This window comes from Centroberyx gerrardi, chromosome 15, assembly GCF_048128805.1.
Source record: "Centroberyx gerrardi isolate f3 chromosome 15, fCenGer3.hap1.cur.20231027, whole genome shotgun sequence".
Taxonomy (NCBI): Eukaryota; Metazoa; Chordata; class Actinopteri; order Beryciformes; family Berycidae; genus Centroberyx; species Centroberyx gerrardi.
The window spans coordinates 273,438-295,167 of NC_136011.1; the positions used below are offsets into that span (position 1 = coordinate 273,438).

Here is a 21,730-nt window from a genome sequence, read left to right on the forward strand (position 1 = left end):
AGAGTCTCCCAGTTTTAATCAAGCATTGTGTGGTCGGCTAAAAAACACTGAAGCTCTTAACAACTTGGATAATTTGTTAGGCCATTTGCAAGAGTCCAAGCGTGTGGCGTTGGCTGAGCTAATTGGCAGTTTTCCAAGTCTGTTTGGTGACACACCTTCCCAAACCCACCTTATAGAGCATGATATAGAGGTGGGGGAGGCAAAACCGATCAAACAGCGTTTTTACCGTGCGTCTGTCGATAAGAGCAGGTATTTAGACGCAGAGGTCAAGTATATGCTTGAAAATAATATTGCTGAACCATCATGCTCTAGCTGGGCCTCCCCATGTCTGCTTGTCCCTAAGTCTGATAACACCCCCAGATTTTGCTCTGATTTTCGTAAGGTTAACAGTGTCACCAAGCCGGATGCATTTCCACTTCCGCGGATGGATGACTGCATCGATCAGGTTGGATCTGCGAAGTTCGTGAGTAAATTCGATCTGCTTAAAGGGTATTGGCAGGTACCGTTGTCCAAAAGGGCGCAAGAGATTTCTGCATTCATAACCCCAACTGGGTTGTATTCATACAAGGTGATGCCTTTTGGCTTGCGGAATGCACCAGCTACATTCCAACGGTTAATGAATATGGTGATTGGAGACTTGGAAGGTTGTGCTGTCTATCTGGATGATGTGATTGTCTACAGTGACACTTGGGACAGCCATGTTTTGCGCATTCGCCTATTGTTTGAACGTTTGGCTGATGCACGACTGACTGTTAATCTGGCAAAATGTGATTTTGCCCGTGCAACAGTAACGTACCTTGGACATGTTGTGGGCCAGGGCCATGTGCAGCCAGTGCAAGCAAAGGTGCTGGCGGTAGAGCAGTTTCCTTCGCCGACGACAAAAAAGGAGTTGATGCGGTTCTTGGGGATGGTAGGATACTACTGCAGTTTCTGCAGGAATTTTTCCTCCGTCGTTGCACCCCTCACTGATTTGTTAAAGGCAAACGTTCAATATGTGTGGACTCCTATTTGTCAGCAGGCTTTCCAGAACGTGAAGGCCCTTTTGTGTAGTGCTCCGGTGCTGGCCGCCCCCTGTGTGGAGAAGCCGTTTAAGCTGCAGGTGGATGCCAGTCACGTGGGGGCAGGTGCAGTATTGATGCAGCCTGACCAACAAGGGTTGGATAGGCCTGTAAGTTTCTTTTCTAAGAAATTTAACAAACATCAGCTCAACTACTCTGTGATCGAAAAGGAGACGTTAGCTTTAGTCTGGGCTTTGTGCCATTTTGATGTGTATGTGGGTTCAGGGGCGCCGGTTGTTGTCTTTACCGACCATAACCCACTTACATTTTTGAATTCTTTGAAATGCCCTAATCAAAGATTAATTAGGTGGTCTCTTATGTTACAGTCTCATTGTAATGCAGCCTGTGTTGTGTTAATCTCTCTTCCTTATGCTATGTACAAGCAGGATCCTGGTGTTGAGGGAGAGGGTTGCCTGCAGGATGTGTATGTATGTATAGTTTGTTTAAATTGTGGTTCCTGTTGGCACCCGATCTTTAGGGGGGGGGTGTGACGACCCCGCCTCTTTTGACTGTGGGCTGGCTGCTTGTCTTTGTTTTGTGTTGCAGACGCCCAGTAGGTGTGGTCGGGTCGTCTATGGATTGGGAACACCTGGGCCCGGTGTTCCCAGTCCTATAAGAGTGCACCCCACTGGTTCCATGGTGGGAGAGAAAGGGGAAACTCTGCTCCTTACTCTCCACGCTCCCCATTCCTGTTCTGTTATACTTTTGACATACAACACTTCACTCACTATTTTATCATTCATGCATACACGCTCTCACCACTGATTCACTGACTATCACACCCCATAGCATTTTTTGATATTGTTGGTTGTTACCAATAAATTATTGATTATTCTGTAACTTTTTGTGTCACCTCCTATTATTTGTCATGGTTCTTGAGCCGGCCATGACATAATATATCCCACTTCAAATGTATTTATGCATTTCATTACATACAAATATAATATTGCATATATGCTACAATAAAACCAACTGAAAATGAAACAAGACTGCAGTCAGTTTAGCTGCAAAACAACTAGTCCTAACCTACCTTGCCTTTTTATAAAAAAAAAAAAAAATCAACACAGAAAAATGTGCTGGGTTAGTGCTGTAATATCAGAGAAAGATTACATACTTACAAGCATACAGAAGACTGATGCAAATAGACAGAGGCCAATATTGTCTTTATATAACTGACGGGCAGAGGTGTCTGTGCTTTTTGGAGGTAGTGGCAACAAAGCAATATTGACCTTTTGTAGTTGACAGTCATGATATAAGAAAACTATCATTATGTAACTTGTTACATACATTTATTCCTCCTTGGCGCAATAACATAGCTTTAATTTGTGCTTGCACATCCTCTATTTTCTTTTCTCTCTCTATTGGCACCTGACCAGTAGTGTTGATTGGACATATTGGCGTTTGATTACCATGAATTTCTTCATGATTGACACTTTAACAGCCCTGTGCTCCACTGACTGCTCTGCTCCATCAGATCAAGTGAAGAGGCATCACTCTGCTCACAATATCAATGTTGTTTTTTTTTCTACACAATATCATTCCATTGTCGTTTTGCCCACAAAGTCCTGCATCAGAATGTAAGCCATTATATTTTGCGGGGCAAAACGTCAGTAGAATGGTTTTATGGTTCGCATTTGACATTTGGCTTTTCAAGCTGTATGTAAATGAGGAGGCGTGGCCCAAAGGCTGGAGGGAGGGTTTGAAACGGCTGGGGCGCAGAGGCACCTTATGGACAGCAGGGGGAGCTTACTGCTAAAGAGCACTGCAATGAAAACGGAGAAAACGGAGCAAGCACAGTGAGCAGGGTCGAGTGAGGAGGGAGGACTATTATTTATAAGGCAATGGCTTCAACTTGATGAAAGTGTTCTAACATTTCTGTCCATGTGGCCTCACACACAAAGTCACCAGTGAAAGGAGCGTTAACAACTCCACCACAATTCCCCATCAGTCTGACAGCGAGAAAGCAGCGGACAGTGCAGCAGGTAAGAGGCTAACATTAGCGACTAGCTATATTAGCTGTTATTTGCTGGCATGCATGACTAACGTTACGTTGATACCATGGCCACTTGCAAACAATAAACAGGCAGTGTCAAGTCACTTAGGGAGCAATATGCTCTGAGAAAAAAAATCGTCTTCCTGCTAGGGCTGCACGATATATAGATTCAGCATCGTCATCGCGATGTGCTCATGCGCAATAGTCACATCGCAGGACGTGCAATGTCAAGTAAGGCAAATTAACTCAAACACGTCATGCTACAACTTTTTTGCTGCTTGATACAAAAGGAAAACTCGCACAGTTCTCATTTTCCATGACTAATCTACAAGAGAAGTCTGTCTGATATAACATAATTTAGGAAGGCTTTTTCGTGTTAACTTTTGTTAGCGATCTCTTTTTTCTGTTTTCATTTTTTTTTTTTTTTTATGTTTTTAACTCTGTAGCACTTTGACATTCACTATGAATGAAAAGTGCTATACAAATAAAATGCATTATTATTATTATTATTATTATTATTACTCCGATTTCAGGGTTTGTTATAAGAGTAGCGTATGTTACTTTTCCAGCTTTCGCGGCTCCGAACCGTAGTTGGGAAGCCTCTGGTGTTGTGCTAGCCTATTTTAGCTTAGCCTGGCTCGTAGCTGGTAACAAGCTTTTTACTAAGAGTCCGGACCAACTCTGCAGTGGAGAACTGGCACTTTATTTCGGTACAGCAGCGAACATAATGCACGGCCTCTCGGTGACGTTCTAAGCTCTTTTCCCGCTAAATATGGTAACTTTACTCACTCAGTTGCATCCTGCAACTCACTCTGGCTGCGGCTAAAAACAAAAACACACTCACTTCCTAACATGTCACCCGCGCAGGTTACCCACAAGGCCACCTTCTTAAAGGGGCAAGGCTTGATAGAGCTATTCAAGTCATTTGGTGAAAATTCCTGTATTTTTTCATATCGCAATATATATTGCAGAAAAAATAAATATTGCAATGTCAGTTTTTTCCAATATCGTGCAGCCCTACTTCCTGCACTATTGTCATATGGGTCTGCCAGGAGACGCTGGCTAACAGTGAAGACCAGCTGATTGGGCTAATGTAACTTAACCGGCTTCAGCAGACAGACATCTTATTTACTCATGGATATGCCAAAATGGATCAACGTTAACTAACGTTACAGCACATATCTACACTAAAATGCCTCAGCTAGTTCAGTGTTACGCAAGTAACTAACGTTAATCACAGCAGGTTTTAGTTGACTGTTCATGGTTAGCTAACTTACACTTTGTTTCATATCGTGAGCATTGATAAAGAATGGTAGATTAAACTGTTGACAGGTGTCCCGCTGGTTTTCACACACACCCTGCGGCCAGATTTTCAGGTGTTTGCATATTTTATTTAGAAACTTGCATCACACTGTTCACACATGGTAGAGTGGCTACAGGTTCATACTGTACAAGTCACAGCATTACCAGTGCAGTATATGGCTACTGTAGAGAAATGTATTCTATCAGGATAAACCCCTTGAGATGTATCATCTCATTTTCAAGGGGGTCCCAAACAAATACTCACTAAACAAATGGAAAACAGAACAGTACAAGACACAATAATATATAACACAACAATGACAAAACAAACAACAAACAACCAAACAAACGACAAACTAATTAACAAAAGAAAGAGAAGAAAAAAAAAGAAGTTACAACCTTAGACTAGATACAATCAGTAAAAAAGAAAAGGATCAATCTATAAATAAAGGAAATAAAGGAACAGTGATGGCATTACTGAAAACACAGGCAATCTGTTTTAAGATGAGAAAACAAATCATTTTTAAATAAGCGAAATGATGACAGAGAACAGATATTTACAGGTAACTTATTCCAATCGGAAGGAGCCCGAAACATAAAAGCTTTTTTACCAACTTCCTTGGATACAAAGGGGACTATAAAGAGGATCTGATCAGAGCGTCTTAGTGAGTATTTTGACATATATTGAACAAAAAATTGTTTTAGACAATAGGGATAGTTAAAGTTAATGCATTTAAAAATAAATTGGTACCAGTGAAATTGACATCTTATATCAAGAGGGAGCCACCTGAGTGTGTCTAACATTGTGCAATGGTGTGTAAAAAAAGAACAACCTAGTATAAATCTGCAGAGTCTGTTATATATAACATTGAGGGGACGAAGATCAGTTTTAGAAGCATTCTGGTAAACAATGTCAGCGTAGCCATTATTGGTAGTATAAGTTGTGAAACAAGTCTCTTTCGAACATTAAATGTAAAACAATGTCTGGAACGATACAGAACACCAACACCAAAATTTACTTTTTTCATGACATGATCAATGTGTGGTTTAAAGGTAAGTTCAGAGTCAATCCACACACCTAGATATTTATTTTTTTCTACTTTCTGAAGAGATCTACCGTCATTATAAGTTAAAACCAAAGAGTTGGATTTGGAGTTGAGGTTCTGTCTCACACCAAGAAGCATTGAATAGGTTTTTGTTTTATTGAGCAGTAATTTGTTGGCTGACAACCAAGTTTGTAGAATATTAAAATCAGATTGCAGAGACTCTTGAATTTGTGATATAGAAGCTTTTGAAGTATATATAATAGTATCATCTGCATATAGTTGTGCACAACAATCAGAAAAAAGTGGTCCTAAAGTAGAACCTTGAGGCACACCTCTCTGCTTAGTAAGCAAATCTGATTTACACCCTCTTAAAACAACACATTGCTTTCTGTTGTGAAGATACGAATGAAACCACAGCAGTGCATGTCGGGAAAGACCAATGGCATGGAGCTTGTCCAAAAGAAGATAGTGATCGACCAGATCAAAAGCTTTGGTGAGATCAATAAATATTGCTCCTGTGAGATGACCACGATCAGATGCAGAGAAAACATCGTTAGTGAATTTTAAGAGAGCAGTAGTTGTGGAAAAGTTAGATCTGAAACCAAATTGATATTGAAAAAGGATATTATTATTATTAAGGTACTGTGATAATTGATTATAAATAATTTTTTCAAATACTTTGGCAATGGAACAGATAATTGAAATAGGTCTGTAATTATTGGGATCAAGTGTGTCACCACCTGTAGTGACTTTCAACAATAATAGCCACTGAGGGGCGAACGGGGTGAACTTGTTTCGGACGCGTGTTCTAAAAATAAACCAATGTCCAGTGCGCTGTATATCTTTGGATTCTTCGATCCATTTATTCACAGTTCGGCATACACATGCTCACCTTAGCATAGGTAGATAACAGCATTGTCCATATTCAGTCACAATAATCTTTCCATTCAGCAAAATCAGACTCAAGCACTGACACGCTGATATGCTGCCACACAATCAAAAACTGTTTGCTTCCCCTTCCGCACACCTGATTCTCATCACCTGGAGCTTAGCTATATGCACTTCCTACATCAATGCTCCACCCTGTGTTCAATATCGGAACTGCATGTGTATACATATAGTCACATAGCGTTTTAGATAAGGATAAAATAAAACAAACAAAAAACTACATTATGACTCCAACACACCGGCCCCTAATTGTTAATGGCAGGAGGGCATAAACAATTCAATACATATTTATATAATGAAGCCAATAAATTCATGTAAAAAAGGAATAAACAAAACAAAACAAACACACAAAAAATCCTCTATGGGTCAGAGGTCACCAGTAATTGCCTGTCCAATTACAATTTATGTTGCAGCTTCTTGAAGAAGACAAAGTTTGGTCACTGGCCTATCCAGTGTGCTGGTCTTGGTTTGCACTCGTGCAGAACGCACCAGTCCTTTCCTGTCTGGATAGGTCTCTAGAACTCTTCAGAGTAACCAGGAACTACGTGGAGCTGTAGCATCTGCAACAAGTACAATGTCTCCAGGAAAAAGACTTCATCTCTCTTTACTCCACCTTTGACGCTCCTGTAGCAAAGGCAAGTATTCTCTTAGCCAGCGTTTCCAAAAAAGGTTGGAGATGTACTGTACTTGTCTCCACCTCCTTTTGATGTAGAGGTCGGTCTTCTCAAATAATCCAGGTGGTAAGACTGGTTTTCTTTTCATTGTGAGCAGGTGATTGGGTGTGAGAGCTTCTAGATCATTGGGATCTCCAGACAACTTTGTGATGGGGCAGTCATTTAAAATGGCTTCGACTTCACACAGAACTGTATGGAATCCGTCATCACTCAGGGTTTGTTGATGTAAAACTGATGTTAGTATCCGTCTAACCATCCTTATGATGCGCTCCCATACACCTCCATGATGAGAAGCTGTTGGTGGGTTGAAGCTCCACTTTATTCCTTCCTCCCTCAACTCCCTTTCAGCACCAATGAAGTTGGTTCCATTGTTGGATCGTAAATGAGAGACTTGCCCTCTTCTACAAACAAACCTGCGCAGAGCGTTTATACATGAGTCAGTATCTAATGAGTAAGCAACCTCCAAGTGGACTGCTCTACATGCCATACATGTAAAAATGACTCCATAGCACTTTTCAAGGTTACGTCCTCTCTTGATCTCAATTGGCCCAAAATAATAAACTCCAACGTTGGTAAACGGAGGAAGATCAGGAACGATTTGTTCTATAGGCAAGTCTGCCATTTTTTGCTCACCCAACTTCCCTTTATGGCGCCTGCAGAAGCCACAGTTGGACAGGATCTTTCTTGTTGCTGCATTAGCACTGGTAATCCAATATTTATATCTATATTATATATATCTGGAGAGAACGTGGTTTCTTCCACCATGGCCCACCTGTTCGTGAATGTGCTTTAGTATTAGAGTGGATACATGTTGGTCTTTGGATAGGATGACTGGATGTTTTGTCTCCTCAGGCATGGCTGCCTTACTCAGTCTCCCTCCAACTCTAAGCAATCCATCTTCCAGAATGGGGTCCAGTTTGTAGATGGTGCTATCTTTTTTCACTTCACATTTTCCAGATGATAATACAGCAAATTCATCGTGGAACCTTTCCTGCTGAGTGAAACGAATGATGGATGTTTCTGCTCCCGAAAGATCGTCTGGAGTCAAATTCTGTCAGTATTCTGTCACAATTCTGTAATGCAGTTTTAATCCGTCGCATTTCCTGTTCCACTTTGTTGCCATTGATGTCTGCATCCTTATGACTCATTTGTTTTCTTTTTTGACTCATCTCCAGTCGAGTCTTCCTTATTTTCAGGATCCATCCATCTGACCTCTTCAACCTTTTCCAGTCAGAAAAGTATGTTATTAGTTGATGAGTGGCACTTGGTATATCCTCAACAATTACTGCATTGGTTGTGAGCTCCCTTTTCACCTCCGGGTCGTCAGCAGCAATGTCAGAATCCAAGCTGCTAGCTGGCCACTCTGCTTTCCACAGAAACCCATCACTCCATCTTCTGTTTGTCAACAAATGATCCATCTCAAATCCCCTTGAGGCTTCGTCTGCAGGATTCTGGGTGGTATGAACGTACCTCCACTGTGAGACATTGGTTGCTCTTCAGATGGTAGATATCCTGTTCGCCACAAAGGTTTGAAATCTCTTGTCCTCGTTTCTGATATACTTTAAAACTGAAGTACTATCAGTCCAGAAACATGATTTCTCAAGTTGAAGCTGTAATTCCGCTCTAAGCATCGTGTCCACTCGAACGGCAAGAACGGCAGCAGTGAGTTCTAAACGAGGAATTGTCACTTGCTTTAGTGGTGCCACTCTGGCTTTGCCTTGCATGAAAGAGACATGAGTCCTGTTGCTGTTGTTCTGCACCCTGAGATATGTCACAGTGCCATATCCACTTTCACTGGCATCTGAAAAGTGATGTAACTGGCCACGAATGGGTTGTCCAAAATCTGTCGGCTTGAGGCATCTATCAACCTTGAATGCTGTCACTTTTTCCAGGTCTCTCAACCATTTGATCCACTGCTGTTGGAGAGTTGGGGGAATCTGATCATCCCATCCATAGCTCCTCCTACACAGATCCTGTAGTATGAGCTTAGCTGGAAGTGTGAGTGGCGCAAGAAATCCCAAAGGATCATAAACTGAGCTGACCACAGATAGAATCCCACGTCTAGTATGGGGTTGTTCCTTGAGTGCCATCTTGAACTTGAAAGTGTCTGTCTCGACACACCAATGAAGGCCAAGGGCTCTCTCAACTGGCAGTTGGTCTCTGTCCAGATCCAACTCATGCAGATTCTTTGATCTGTGCTCTTCTGGAATGGATAGCAACACTCCATGATTGTTGCTAATCCATTTTGTCAAATGGAAGCCTCCCTTATGACAAACAGCTGTCAAATTCCTGACCATTTTGACAGCCTCCTCCTCAGACGGCAAGCTCTTAAGACAGTCGTCCATGTAAAAGTTTCTATTGACTGTGCCAATTACCTCAGCAGGGAAACTGTTCTGGTTATCTTCTGCAGTCTTCCGGAGGGTGTAACAAGCACAACTGGGTGAAGACACTGCCCCGAACAGATGCGCAGTCATCCTGTATTCCACAAGTTCTTGCTTTAAATCGCCTTCAGACCACCACAAGAACCGAAGAAAATCCCTATCTTTCTGTGCCACCTTGACTTGATGGAACATGGATTGAACATCAGCCATCAATGCCACAGGTTCTTGTCTAAATCGTGTGAGGACTCCTAACAAAGAACTGGTGAGGTAAGGGCTTTGTAGAAGTTGATTGTTGAGAGATTTTCCTCTGAACTCAGCTCCACAGTCAAATACAACACGAAGAGTTCCTTTCTTGGGATGGTACACTCCATGGTGTGGAATGTACCATACCTTTCCATCAGACCGTTCCACCTGATGTTCAGGCACGCCTTACTGATGACATCATTGAGAAAGTTGGTGTATTCCCGGTGGAACTTCTCATTTGTCTCAAACCTCCTTTTCAATCCAAGAATGCGCTGCTTGGCAACACATTGATTGTTTGGCAGAGAGACCTCTTCTTTCTTAAAGGTAAGTTTCAAGCTATAATGTCCATCTTGAAGCTTGACTGAATCTTTCATGTTTTCCATGAACTTCACATCATCTCTTGACATCTCCTCTTTGTCTTCTGATGTCCTTTCATTAAAATCATGGTTGTACTGATTATTCAGCAACTCCTCCAGGTTTTCTATGGAGATCCTGTTAACAGTAGCAGCGGGGTAGCCACTCTCACACCGCTCGTCACTGCATCCTTGAAGGGGACCATTAATAACCCACCCCAATAGGGTCCTAACGGCATAGGGTCCGTTTCCATGACTGTTGACTACTTCCCAAGGTTCAAGCAATTTGGAGGCGTTGGTACCTATCAACAATTCCACGTCAGCTTGAATGTGGAATTGTACCAGGTATGGCCACTTATGGCCACAATTCCTCTTCCTTGATGATGTTATTTGTGCTTACAGGCATCCTCTTCTGGGTGTAAACCTTTGATAGATCATAGAACTGTTTCCCGGTGAGACTTGAAATCTCCAAACCTGTCAACATGTAGCTGGAAACTGATGCCTTTGGGCCCATGGTTAGTAAGCTGATTTTGGCTTTCCTTCCATTCATATTTAGCTTCCTCATCAGGTTTTCTGAACAAAATGTGTCTGTACTACCTGGATCAAGAAATGCATACGTTTGTATGACTTTGTCTCCTTTGTTGGACTTCACCTGTACCGGTAGGATGGACAGAATCCTGTCACTGTTCCCGGCCCCTGTATGACCACATGTTTGCAGAGAGACAAGTGCGTTACTCACCGATGGTTTCTTTGGCTGTTTTGGGTCTGTGTTGACTGCTCTCTCTCTTTGGTTGATGTGAAGAACGCTGGGATGGTTTTGGCTGCACACCTTGCAAGTCAAGCGCTTATCGCAGTCCTTGCTCATATGCCCAATGCAAAGGCAGCCAAAACAGATTCCTTTCTCCTTCATAAAGTTAATGTTGTCCCTGTGTGTCTTCTCCTCCAATCGTGGACACTGCTCCAGTGTGTGACCTCGAGAGCAACACATACAACAGCTGGTGTTGTTGGCAGATGAACTACTTTCAGAGGTGGAAAGTAACGAATTACAATTACTCTTGTTACTGTAATTGAGTAGCTTTTTTGTGTACTTGTACTTTTTTGAGTAATTTTTAAAATCAGTCATTTTACTTTTACTTAAGTATATTTTGTTTGAAGTAATGTATTTCGCTACATTTTAAATCGCTTCCGTTACAGAGTAAAAGAAATCCAAAGTTTCCCCAAGTTTTCTATGAACTGTGCGCCAGAAACTGTCCAGTCTATTGGCCCTGGCTAACTGTAGCGTCAGAAGGTGAACGGCGGTCAGTCAGACAGCAACGAGAATACGTTGGCGCTTAATCACAAAGGAGATGGAGACGGATGAGTTAGAAAACACCTCTGCAGACTTAAATCCAACTGAAACCCGATCGGATTTGGTTGAAGTTGAGGATGAACTTGAGGTGAATCCCTCGCCATATTTAAGGGACTTCTTTGACTTAAGTGCAAGAACGGCAGCAGCCTTGTTATGCAGTGTAAGCTTTGTTCGCCCAGAGAGATGCGGTTATCGGCTTACAAAAACTCTGCATCAAACCTGTGCAGCATGTCGTTAATGGTTTGCATCACCACTACCCTGTCTGTATAACGTTAGCACGCTAGTTTTGCTAGCTAGCTAACTTGGTAGTAAACTTTGCTTGACAGACACAGAGATAGGAAAGACAATTGATCAATTGCCTGTGCTGTCAGTCCATGGCATGGCGCATTATATATGCGCCCGTTGACACCACCTTTTCTTGTGGGCTTTTTACTCCACCTCCTTATTCTCTCAGTCTTCAACCAGCATTATTACTTGGGGCCCAATAGTAAATAATCATTGCCAACCGCTCACGTGAATGTCGGCTTTCTCAGCATCTCCAACTATTTGATATGCTTGGATATAATCACTCACTAGCTGTATGACAATGTATTTTTAAATATTTGTCCCATTCGTCCAATGTCAGAGTGGGTAATCGAGAGCACAGGTCCCCCCCCCCCCAACTGTCGCCATGCTTTCAGATATTTCCAATTGCTCGTTAATAAAGTCTTTATTATGAACAAAATAAAGGTAGAAGTAATATCCATCAATTTGTCTGTTGCCAAATAGGCATTATATTGGTGAATGTTTCTCATTCAGTAATCTTATATGCAGGATCAAATTAACTGATCTGGGGGCCACACTTAAGGGGCCGCCAGTTGCCCATCCATGATGTAGTCTATAAATTACTCTATGGAAATTATGAATTAATCTATGAATGTAAAAAATTCTAACTCTGGATGTTTAATGAACACATGACATTGATTATTTATATAATGATGAAACATTTTTGTTCACAGAGGAAACATCCATCAAAGCTGAAGGCCTACGCTGACCTCGTGGCAGCACAGAAGCGGACCCTGGAACCAGAAAAAACCCCAAGCAAGCAAGCAAAAATATGTGACCTGATGGCAGTGGGTGGAACCAGACGTGTGCCGCAAGCGAAGGTTGACAAGGTCATGATTAACTTTATTTGCGAGGGTCTTCATCCATTTGCTGTGGTTGAACAACCTGCTTTTAAAGAACTTGTATCAACGCTGAATCCTCAATGCAAGGTCATTTCCAGACCCACTCTCCGGACCAGAATACAGGCAGCTTCCACTCAAATGAAGAGGACTGTGATGTCGCACCTCAGTGGAGTCAGCTATGTCGCCACTACCACTGATTGTTGGACAGCGCACCAGAGAAGTTACATCGGGGTCACCTGTCATTGGATAGATGAGGAAACCTTCGAGAAAAGATCCGCTGCACTTGCGTGCCAGAGGTTGAGAGGGTCCCACACCTCCTTCGATGTGCTAGCAGGTGCCCTTGATGACGTTCACTGTCAGTACAGGATAAGGGGAAAAGTGGTAAGAACCACAACAGACAGCGGCTCAAACTTCATCAAAGCGTTCAGTGTGTTTGGTGAGCAGAGCCCGTCCGAGGAAGCCGAGTCAGACCAAGGTTCTACTGAAGAAGAGCCCCAAGCCAACCATCAGGACACATTCAACATCCTGGAAGAAGACAACGGTCTTGAGTACCAACTTCCTCCACATCAAAGGTGTGCGTGCCACCTGTTAAACTTAATCGCTGCAACAGATGCTGCCAAGGCAGAAGGGCAGAATGATACATACAAACGGCTATCACGTGCAGCCTTTGGGAAATGCCAAGCAATGTGGAACAAAACAGGTTGGTCATACATGGCTGCAGAAATCGTGGAAGATGAATGCAAGCTCCAGTTCATCCGGCCAAATCAAACTCGGTGGAACTTGACATACATGGCTGTGGAGAGGATCATACGAATCATACAAGAGGAGGGAGAGGGCGCCATCAGAAATGTCTGTGAAGAATTCAAGGTGAAAATGTGAGTATTCATTAAATAGGATATTCATATATTATGTAATCACTATTCACAGTTTGGAATTATAACTGTTCCATCTCAAGGTTCCTACACATTTTCCATTACATTTTCAATTACACCTCTTCCCATATATAAAACATACAGGGTGAATAGTACATAAATACACACACCTTGAGCATACAGCCTGAATCGAACATGAGTTTGACTTGTTATTCCATATCATAAAAATGAGCACAAGGTATCAATATTATCAGTAGTGAGATAGGTAAATAAAGCATCTGATTGCTGGAAATCCTTAGCACAGAGTTGTTTTGCTTTGGGGTGGTAACTTGAATTTCCTGTCTTTTGTGAATTTTGGTTGTGGCAAACTTCCCATTTAAAACATAGTTTTTATCTGTCGACATTTGCTTTATTTCATACAGGCTGAGTCCCGCTGAAATCGCCCTCTTGACCGAGTAATGATCTTCACTGTGGTGAAGGCATTAAACATCCTTCAGTCTGAGACAAACACACACATGGGATGGCTGCTGCCAGTGATCTTCCAGCTGCAAGCAAAACTCAGACGACTGGAAGCATCCTCCAAGGTGTGTCTACCACTGATCAGAGCCATTCAAGATGGTGTCCAAAAGCGCTTTGGTGGGATGATGGAAGACCCTGAACTGATAGCTGCAGCAATCCTTCTGCCAAAGTTCAAGACCACTTGGACTGAGAAAGCTAATGTCACAGAAGCAGGTATGATTTCATTACTTAATATTATTGCTTAATAATATTGTTCATATTTTTATTATTATTTATTATTAATCCCAATGCTGTCCACTGTGTTCCTACTCAGTACAATATCATACATGCAACAATATAATGAGCCTGTCTACATAAGTATGGAAAGCGTGTTGGTTATTGTAATGTCAACATTATGATGAATTATGTTGCCACATAAATTAAAGCCTAAATGTCAGATGTACTCTATGTGTTGTGTGTGTATTTGTCACTTTACAGGTTTGGCCTATGTGAAACATCACCTTGACCAAATGACAGAGGATGAGATGGAGCAAGTCGGCCAACGCTCATCAGATGAAGAGGATTTCTTCTCGTCACTGAAGTCCAGAAAGTCACAAGGTACAGGGGAGCTGGATGGGTACCTTGCCTGTGTCTCAGACAAGATGGATCTACTGAACTCATTTCCTTACATCAAAAAACTGTCTCTCAAACTCAACACTGGCCTGCCTGCCTCTGCTGCCTGTGAGCGCCTCTTCAGCTGTGCTGGACTGCTGTTCACTGCAAAGCGAGCTAGGATGAACTCTACTAATTTTGAAAACCAGCTCCTGCTCAAACTAAACAGCAAGTTCAGAGAGTAATGGTCTAAAGATTAAATAAAAACAGGAACTGTAATCTAGATATAGATTAGGACAGGGCAATATACCGATATATACCATTTATCTTCTGTCTGTATTACCGTATTGTGGGATTTTTTGATGTAATGAATCGTGATACACATTTTGTTGTCTAAATTAATGCTAAAACGTAGATATTATGTTAATTGGAAATTACAGATTAATTCAGGTCCAATTGAGGTAGCGAAGTGGAGGTATTTAACTTAGGAGTGAGTTTACCCAAGGGGCTGCTACAACGTGGTTTCAACTGCATTACACAAAGTCAACGGGGCCACTCTCCAATCTGTACAAGCCCTGAAATAAATGCTGAAACATACTTTGGGTGCACTGTGGAGTAGGTTTCAGCGTTTATTTCAGGGCTTGTACAGACTGGAGAGTGGCCCCATTGACTTACTTTGCATTGGTTTGTGGGTAACTAGCCTGAGCTGCGGGTATCTAGTATGAAGAACAGCATGGATTGTCCAGAGAAAGGACTCTACTAATCGACAACATCATTGGTAAGTAGGAAATAGGGCTAGGAGTCCAAAATTCTGAACTTACCCTTTAACATGTGATTTTCCATAGCTAAGCAGATATCTATATACTGTATATCAATATCAAAAAAGTCTTTCTGAATATTGTGATACCCCCCCTTTCCCATCGCCTAGCCCTAACATACATACAGTGCAGTACTGTATACATAAATGGTGTAGTTTTGCAACAGCCGCACACCGAGAGCACAGTGATATCAGGCCTTCAGCTTTGATGGATGTTTCCTCTGTGAACAAAATTTGTTTTCATCATTGTATAAATAATCAATGTCATGCGTTCATTAAACATACAGAGTTCGAATTTTTTACATTCATAGATGCATACGAAGTTTTTGACATCCAGAATGTTTTGTCTTTTAGATTTGTTTAGATAACACACACACATTTCTTGCTTACAGAGATACCTGAAGATAGGAATGGTTGTGTTACTGGAAAATGTTTTATGGGATGGTCTGTACTGACACAAGCACTATTACCTCTCATAATTGAATTGACATGTTTGACTCTGTTTATGCACTTTATTTTGCAAAGGTGTTCTTTAATAAAAAAAAGAACCTAGTTTGAGCTTTATATATGTTTTTGTACTTTTTTATTGCATGGGAGAGATGATATAACACCCCCCCCCCCCCAAAAAAAAAAGTAACTAAGTAACTTTTACTCTGAGTACATTTTAAATGAGCTACTTTTTACTTTTACTCAAGTAGATTTTTACACCAGTAATTTTACTTCTTGTAGTGACTATCCAAAAAACAAACTTAATTAGTCACTTAACGTAGGTGGCTTAAGGAATGTTCTTCACTCGTATCCACTTAATGTCAAAAAACAACTGTTCTTCTTTGGGTGATGTTCCCATTTATTGCAACAATTGAATATTTACAAAAACTGTACTTTACCACTTATAAATGAAGTCTTGTTTGATGCTGGGTTTGAGACAAAGACAAATTACGGTAAGAACCACGTGCTCCCCATCACCTACAGGCTCATACTGATAACCTGTTCATTTAAAACACCTGTTGCTGTGCTGTGCTGTCTATCACCACGTGAGCAGAACCTATACTACACCCTTGTGGTCAGAGTGAGCTATATACAAACACATATACTACTCAAATTCAAATGGCTCCTACACTTCTACTTAAGTAAAATTTCATCAAAGTAACAGTACTTCTACTTGAGTAGATTTTTTTTGTACTCTTTCCACCCCTGACTACTTTGCCGTTGAACCTGGTTAGACTTTCTGGATTCTTCAAATGTAGGGGTTTCAATGGTAGTAACAGTAGTTGCAAAACTGTCTCCTTTGAATCTGGGCTTCAATTGTGATTTCATCCTGTTCACATTTTTACTTACTGTAGAGAGTTGTGTATTCTGAATGTCCCCAATGATTGGGTCAGACACTATTTTGACTTGACGCTCAATGAATGTGATAATATCAATGAACTGTGCCCTGCGATTGAATCTTTCCAGTATCTCACATGTAGAGATTCTCCATTTTTCTCTTAGCTTGTATGGAAGCTTCAGAATCACTGTTCTCATATTCGCTGGCATATCCAGTTCTCTCATGTATTGTACGTCCTCCATTGCATTGCAACACTTGTGCAAAAAGAGTGCATAGGCTTGAAGAGATTTGACATCCTCAGGCTTCACTACTGGCCAGCCGAGGGCTTTCTCCATATATGCCGCAGTGACCTTGTGTTCATTCCCAAAGTGTTCCTGTAGCAGATCCTTAGCCATACCATAGCCTCTGTCTGGAGCCATATGCTGACAGCTACGCACTAGCTCTCTTGGCTGACCTCTTGTGTACTTATCCAAGAAATACAAACAATCCTCTCTGTTGCTTGTGTTACTCTCCACACAATGTACAAAGGCTCTGATAAATGTTCTGTACTGCAGAGGATCCCCGTCAAAAAATTGAATTTCTCTTGGTGGTAGTAAATGAGAGGTTTGTTGTTGTATTAGCAATGTTGTTATTTCATTTTGCCTTTGCAGTAAGTTGCAGAGAGCTGATGTTTCATCATTTTCTTGAAGAGATAGTTGAGCTTGAATGACATTTGGATTTGTTAGCTGCACATGAGGGTCCAAGAGAGGTTTGCTTGATGTTTTTTCATGCACTAGTGTTTTATTTAGTTGACTGTCCTGACTATTGTCTTGTGTTGCATTCCTATATGCATGTTGTTGTCGTTGTTGCATAGGTGGTTGTTGTTGTGAGTCCACAGATGTTGGTTGATATTCTTTGGCATGTGGGCTGAGAGTGGTAGAGGTTTCCTTTAACCTTGCTCCTTTTTTTTTTTTTTTAAGTACGATTCCATTCCATTTGATTGTGTATTTGAGAAAGCTTGGTGACTGGAGGCTGTTAATACTGCTAATTTAGCAGCAGAAGCTGCCATTTCTGTATCGAGCTCCAGCCTTTCCTTTCTCTTTCTCAGCAACTCTGCTTGCTCCTCCAGAGCGTGCTTCTCTTTTAAGGCTGCAGCGCAAGCTACAAGTGCAGCTCTCTCTGCCTCTGCCTGAATGCGTGCTGATGCAGCAGAAGATTTACTGGATTTGCTGGTTCTTGAACTGGTGTGACTTTTCCGGCTTGACTTCTTACTAGAAACATTTGTTTCAACATTGGAAATGCTGTCACTGGGTTTTACTTCACTCTCATTACAATCCTCATCGTTAACATTTTCAGCAGGTTTGGAAATGTCTGCATTTGACAACCACTTATTCACATCATCATTAAATTCATTGACACTCAACATTTTTGCTTTGAACCATATCTCATGTTTCTCCTTTTCTTCAGGAGGTAAAAATTGTGACAGAGATTTGTGTGCTTCCTTTGCTTCGTTGCACAGAGTTTTGTATTTGCCCAAAGTACAATGCACCTCCGTTTCATATTCTCTGTCCTGCATTAGGTCCTGAATTGTCCTTTTTAGGTTAGATGCTTTGTTTAGTTTGGACTTCCTAGATTTTTGCAGCTTGTCCAGTTTATCCATCAATGCTTTTTGTGTTAGTTTAATAGAACGTTTTTTGACAGATTGGGCCTCATGCAAGAACATTTTCGTATTTTTATCGTAAATTTATCGTACTTTTTTCGTGAGGTGGACTCGTACGAGTGTGCCACGTCAGATTCACCAAACGCTCGTATCTTCAGAAAACAGTCGTAAATGACCTGCGTAAACATGATGAATTCCACCTGTCAATTAGCATAATTGACGCCCCTATAATACTATATAAGGTTAGGCGTCCGGCCCATATGTCGGGAAGCTTCATTCATAAAAATGACACGGAAGACTAAGGAGAAGTCTACCAGCTCTGAGACTGAAGTCCTACTATCAGAAATAAGTCAACCAAAGCATATAATATTTAATATAATTCAATAGTGGAATCAAAGGTCCTGCTAAAGCCAAGGAATGGGAGAAAATAACTTGTGCTGTTAATGCAGTGTTGTGTGTCTGTTGTGCGTTCCCTTACGAAAATCAACTATAGTATTCCTATACATTTTAGATGAATACTAAATAAATATCCCAACAAAGCTAATTCCCTATAGGAATATTATAGTGATACTACAGAAGACAAAAATACCATGATAAGGTCAGTATAAACTCACTATTGAGTACCACAGACACTCTAAGTCCATATCGGAGTATTATAGGAATATTATAGGACTATAGTGATTTGTCGTTAGGGCACAGTCACAGAAAAAAAAAAAAAAAGAAATGGCTTGACATGAAATTAGATGCAAAAAGCAAGGCGATCCATGACTATAACAGGAGGGCCAGGAGGAATTCTCCGTTACACAGACAGATGAAAGAATAGGCCTATAGCTGCCATAATTGGCGATATAGCTGTCAGGTGTCCAGCGATGTCGCCCTGGACAGCGACTTGCACCTCAACCTGGTAAGACCTAAAGCCATTTCTCTTTTTAAAGTTTAGATTCACTTGCACCCACATTAACGTTATCAACTGGAGTAAAATAGCCTAGAAATCAGATTTATCTCCCTCTATAATGTATTTCCCCCAATACAATCTAACCTTGCCTTTGTTTCATCTGAATGTTTGTCAAATAACCTGGCAAATTAGTGTTTTTTGTTTTGTCTTTGTATTGAGCGCACTTATAGGCTACTATGTAACCCAGATGGATAGCCTACTTATGAGATTTTATGCGGCTCTGGTAAAATAAATTACGCGCTACCTTCTTTTGAAAAAGCCAACAGTGCTCCCTTGCTATTTTTCCTATGACTATAACCACTGTACTGGTTAATCTCAACATGATTATACATTACTTTACAGAGTCATTTACATATTCAAACTCAACATTTCTTCAAAGTGACAGAGATACAATCCATTAGTCAACAACAAAGTTTTTTTTTTGCTGATTGTACGTGACTCGTACGACAGGTCTGGACCACTCGTAAATTTTGTTCGTACCTAAGAGAAAATTCTAAATACGAGAAAATTGGTGAATGCGGCAAGTTCTCGTAAATCGCTCGTACGAGTGATTTACGAACGAATCTGTGCGTACGAGTGGTTCTTGCATGAGGCCCAATGTGTATCCATTTCACCATTGGCCGCGCCCACATTGAACTGCATTTCAACCTCGGCGGGCTCATTAACAACAGAATCTTGATTCTGTACCCTTATATCAGAATCCATCACCATTCAAATAAAATCAAATATATAAACAATATCTTCACAGATAGACCACCCCACAGCTCTTATAAATACAAGTTGGAACCACTGCATTGGATTTACACTCAAAATAAATGTGCACACAACTTTAAAATGGACATGTACTGTTGGTAGCGCTACACATACCTCTGTCCATTCACTGTGCATTGGTCGGCAAAGAGTAGATTGTGTCCCGGAGGTGGTCCCTGTTCGTGGTCCTTGTAGCTAGGCTAGCAGGCGCTCGTGGTCCCTGTAGTGGTCCTTGTAGCTAGGCTAGCAGACGCTCGTGTCACATTGTCCAATTGTAGTCCAAAGCGAAACACAGAAATCCAACGATGTCCAATCGATCAGCTGTTGAATCCCATGCACGACGATCCTTACGAGTTCTAATGAAGCAAGTTTTTGACTTAAATGTAGTGACTTTCAACAATAATAGCCACTGAGGGGCAAACGGGGTTCTAAAAATAAACCAATGTCCAGTGCGCTGTATATCTTTGGATTCTTTGATCCATTTATTCACAGTTCGGCATACACATGCTCACCTTAGCATAGGTAGATAACAGCATTGTCCATATTCAGTCACAATAATCTTTCCATTCAGCAAAATCAGACTCAAGCACTGACACGCTGATATGCTGCCATACTAACATGATCAAAAACTGTTTGCTTCCCCTTCCGCACACCTGATTCTCATCACCTGGAGCTTAGCTATATGCACTTCCTACATCAATGCTCCACCCCGTGTTCAATATCAGAACTGCATGTGTATACATATAGTCACATAGCGTTTTAGATAAGGATAAAATAAAACAAACAAAAAACTACATTATGGCTCCAACACCACCCTTGTGGAGAGGAGTAATACGTGCAGATTTCCAAATAGCTGGTATTTCACATGTACTTAGTGAAAGATTAAACAGATCAGCCAATGGATAGATGAGAATATGAGATGCTAATTTAAGAAATTTAGTTTCAATCCCATCAAGTCCGGGACCACTGCTCTCTTTCAAATCATGAATGGCATTGCAGACATCAGTAGGAGTTATTGTATGAAAGTAAAAAGAACTTTGACAAGCTGAAAAGGAATTAGAAGTCATGTGTACACTGTTAGGAATTAAATTAGAGCAGACAGAGGAAAAATGCTGATTGAACGCGCATGCAATAAGTGAGGGATCATTCATTATTGTATCAGCAACTCTTAATTGACTAGCAAAACATTTATCTGATGTATGAAAATTTTTTTTTATTTTGCTCCAGAATTGTTTAGGATTTTTGAAATTATTACTCAGACATTCTTTATAGTAATTAGACTTAGCATTTCGGACTTGAGTCTTGCTGATATTTCTTAATTGTCTGTACGATTCCCAGTCAGCATGTTTCCTTTTCTGATGAAATTTTGCCCATGCTTTATCCCTCTGCCTAAAAAAAGATATGAGATCCGAATTGATCCAGGGTAAATGTTTGCCCTTAACTTTTGACAGTTTCCAGGGAGCATGTTTATCAACTACTTTAGTGAATTCAGAGTAAAAGAAATCCCAAGCGTTTTGAACATCGGGTATTAATTGGAATCTTTCCCAATTAATGGCAATTAAATCATGAATGAACATGTCTGGGTCCATTTTCTTATACTGTCTAATTTTAACCAATTTTGGCGGAGATTTAGGAACTTTTATCTTCCACACACAGTAAACTACGGAATGGTCACTGAAGCAATCTGACAAAACACCAGCTTTAGAGATTCTATTTGGATGTGAGACAAGTATCCAGTCAAGTAAAGA

The 21,730-nt window shown here is 41.0% G+C and overlaps 1 pseudogene; it reads right to left on the bottom strand.

The window, feature by feature from the left end:
- Positions 1-6,862: 6,862 nt before the first annotated feature.
- On the bottom strand, positions 6,863-9,111 carry LOC144542380 (uncharacterized; annotated as a pseudogene).
- Between the last annotated feature and the right edge of the window lie 12,619 nt (positions 9,112-21,730).